This window comes from Dipodomys merriami, unplaced genomic scaffold (genome assembly GCF_024711535.1).
Source record: "Dipodomys merriami isolate MVZ:Mamm:240054 unplaced genomic scaffold, mDipMer1.0.p SCAF_1587, whole genome shotgun sequence".
Classification (NCBI taxonomy): domain Eukaryota; kingdom Metazoa; phylum Chordata; class Mammalia; order Rodentia; family Heteromyidae; genus Dipodomys; species Dipodomys merriami.
The window spans coordinates 119,650-123,138 of record NW_027202923.1 but is presented as its reverse complement, the minus strand read 5'-3'; the positions used below and the strand labels follow the sequence as shown (position 1 = coordinate 123,138).

At 42.0% G+C, this 3,489-nt stretch overlaps 1 pseudogene across 1 annotated transcript; it reads right to left on the bottom strand.

The window, feature by feature from the left end:
- Positions 1 to 1,805: 1,805 nt before the first annotated feature.
- LOC138827620 (small ubiquitin-related modifier 2 pseudogene) lies at positions 1,806 to 2,375 on the bottom strand (annotated as a pseudogene). Its single transcript, XR_011372145.1, has one exon. The product of XR_011372145.1 is annotated as a small ubiquitin-related modifier 2 pseudogene (transcript).
- Between the last annotated feature and the right edge of the window lie 1,114 nt (positions 2,376 to 3,489).

Here is a 3,489-nt window from a genome sequence, read left to right as displayed (position 1 = left end):
GAGCAAAAAATCATGTGTAAGAGGTTTCATAAAATCCTCTGCTTCTAATTAAAAGTACATTTCAGAAACAAAAGGTATTGCATAGATTTGAAACCTATCTTAGACTAAGATTTAATAATCATAAGTTAATCTATATTTAAGTTTTGTCTCAGTTACATGACAGTTAATGCTTCTTAAATTCTTGAGTTTTAGTCTTTATCAGATAGAGTGTGTGTGTGTGTGTGTTTGTGTGTGTGTGTGTGTGTTTCCTGTTACAAGACTTCTCCCAGTTAACTCTTTCTGAGTGATACAGAATTTTCATCTGTTACTTTTAGTGGGTTGAGCCCACAAAATCCCTTTTGGCCCAGCAGCTAGCCAAGATCACTGGGGTAGCAGCGCTGTAGCAGGCAAGCCTACTTAGTGTTGCTGTCACGCTCAGGGCACACAATGCCTGCCAGTATTGTAGCTCTACTGCCAGCATTGATGTGGCTTCCTCTGGTTCTTAGGAGTTTGATGAATGAAGGATGAGTGGGAAGAACTGTATTCAAATCAGAAGTATCTAGCTCGAAGGTTACTTCCTCATGCTGCTCCACCAGTCATCCATCATGTGGGTGGCTGTCTCAAGGTCTCTGTTGGTGACTCTGAGACTAGGGGTTCTTATACCTTGGGCTGTGTCCTAACTGATTGAGTTTTAGAAGGTAACACTTTATTGGCTGGCTATCCCAACATTCTGATTGGTTGTTAATTCCTGATCAGGTCTCTACTGTAAACCCTGAAGAGGCTAGGGAGGTGCACAGTCAAGATGCTCTGAAGTAATGTCTCTTTTGCATCTGGTTTCTGGATCCTAATTAATTTACTCCTTCATGACCAGTGACAGATCCTCTCATGTTTTAGGGAGCATTAGTTTCTAGGCCTTAAACAGAATCAGTAGTCTGAGGATGAAGAATAGCTACTCAGGAATCTTGGAAAAAGTTGCCACCATTTTAAACCTGTGTCTATCTGTAGGTATTCTTTGGAACCCATCTTTCTGTAGACAACACGTGTATTGAGAGAATGATACTTGGATTGGCTTTGAAAAGGTCACACCCAAATATTGTACCCTGGGAAATAAAGCTACTTTGGGGGAATGACAGTGGAGTGGATAGTACAAAAGCAAATATACTGAATATATGTAACTGAGGGGAGAGACTTGGGGCATCTGAGGTGGGGGAGGAAGGGGAGTACCATGGATAATGAAACATTCCAGTGTAGCACTGTCTTAGGAGGAAATGTGTCCTGAAGGGAACACAGCAGGAACTACAAGTGGAAAATGGGGTTAGAAATAGAATCTGAAGTGGTCAGGAGAGTTATAATTCAGTAGAATGGTTATGGTAAAATCAACATTTTGTTTTTGTTTTTTTTTTCATTTTAAACAAGTTTATTTAAACAACAAGACGCTTGAGTTGAAGGGTAAACTATCTAGGATTTTTTTAAAGAGTAATTTACCCCTACTTAAAGACAGATTGCCCTACATGTAACAGCTACGTACAAAAAAGTTATAAAATTGTCCTTGGTTTTACAATGATAAATGAAACCATTAAAATTCTCCAATCAAACAAGGTATGCAAGGATTTTTGTTTTTTGTTTTTTGTTTGTTAAAACAGTGAGAGCAAAATAACTTACTGAAATATAAAGATAAAAGCTGAATGAGCATGCCACGAATGGAGAAGGGGGATATTTTCACAGGACCAGTATTTTTCCCCATCCCATCTCCATTTGATGTTAATCAAAATATACCATTGGCCATTTAGTTTAAAAGAAAAGAAAAAGAAAATAGAAAAGCAATATGCTTGTGCACATACACCAGTTACTTTATGTACAATAAAGGAATGGGGAAGGGGAAAATGAAAGAATAGAGCAAACTATACTGTAGTAGTCAGGATGTGGTGGAACCAAATTGCAGTTTTCTAATTAAGAATGTATTCTTGGTCTATAAGAACAAAGTTCTGGAGCAAAGTAGCAGGTTCCCTTTTTTAGTAGACACCTCCTGTCTGCTGCTGGAACACATCAATTGTATCTTCATCCTCCATTTCCACCTGTGCAGGTGTGTCTGTGTCATTGATTGGCTGCCCATCAAATCGGAATCTGACCTGCCTCATTGACAAACCCTGTCGTTCACAATAGGCTTTCATTAGTTTACTAAGTGGTGTATGCCTCTTCATCTTAAACGGCACCACAGAACCGTCCTGCCCCGCCACCTTCAAATTAATATGATCGTTGTTCTCAGTCTTGACTCCTTCTTTGGGCTTTTCTTCGGCCATGGCGAGCGCCAGTCTCCTCAGATGCCGCTTCACACAAGAGGTCCCCGGTCCGCACCGAATGAGCACACAGGCAGCACCACAGCGGCTGGAGGAGGTGGCAGCAATGGACGAGGCTGAGGGCGCCTGCAAGTCCTGCGCTCCCTCCCCCAACCCTGCATGCGCGAGCACGAGCCTCCTAGGCCTCCTATTGGCTCCGAGGCCTCCTATTGGCTCCCAGCTCCACGCGCAATGCTTACATAACCACCACCCCCTCCCTGCCCCCCCCCCTCCGCCACCACCTGGGCCAGGCGCCCGCTGTTTTTGTTTTCTCTCTCAATGAAAGATTTCTCATATAAGCCCATGCCTATTATTCAATATTAGGAGATACAAGATGATTCATTTCTCATGGTCAAGAGTATCAAGGTGATTCATTTATCAAATTCAAAAGTATCCAAAAGCCATATCATTGGGATAATAAGCTACCATAATTTCAGATGAAGTCGTAGTTTTTTAAAATAATGAAAGGTTTAGTGAATAGAAGATGTGATCAGTGCACTGCTCTATGCCCACTATACACAGAGTTGGCCTTGATTTCCTGGGTCTGCTTAGGCATTCCTGTTCCACCCAGGCTTCCAGACCCCAGTTTCCACATCTACTTACCTCCCAAATGCTGAGCTTCCCTGAAGGGAGAATAGGCAAGACACAAGACAATTTGTACGAATAACTGTATAAAACTTGCTTTACACTCTATTTACTTTGCCCTGAATCCATGAGAGAGACAGTGAAGTTGTCTTCTCCCTAAAGAAGGGTGTTTGTGTGAACTACCCCTAAAGATCACCAGTGAGTCAGCAGCTCTGTGTGATCAGCAGACTGTTAGGTGGAGGTTAATGTCACTCCCCTCCCCCCGCCCCCCACAAGGTTGTTGCTGTTCCTTTCCCATGAATATTTATTTATTTTTAACACACCTGTCTGGTTTATAGACCTTCTCTTGCATTAGCAATGAAAGACTAGATAATTCTTTTTTACCCGCACAGAGTAAATGCCCAGGCGTATTTGTTGACTGAATGAAGTAGTTTGCGAGTCTCAACAGATTTGTATGTGCTAATAACCCTGAGTGGAGAGCAGTACTGTCAGCTCTGTTAACAAAGCATTAAGCAGAAAGTGGGAATGTGAACACAGGGATAATATAGCGCAATTGCTGGCTGCAGCTGGTAATTGGAGTTTAGCCACT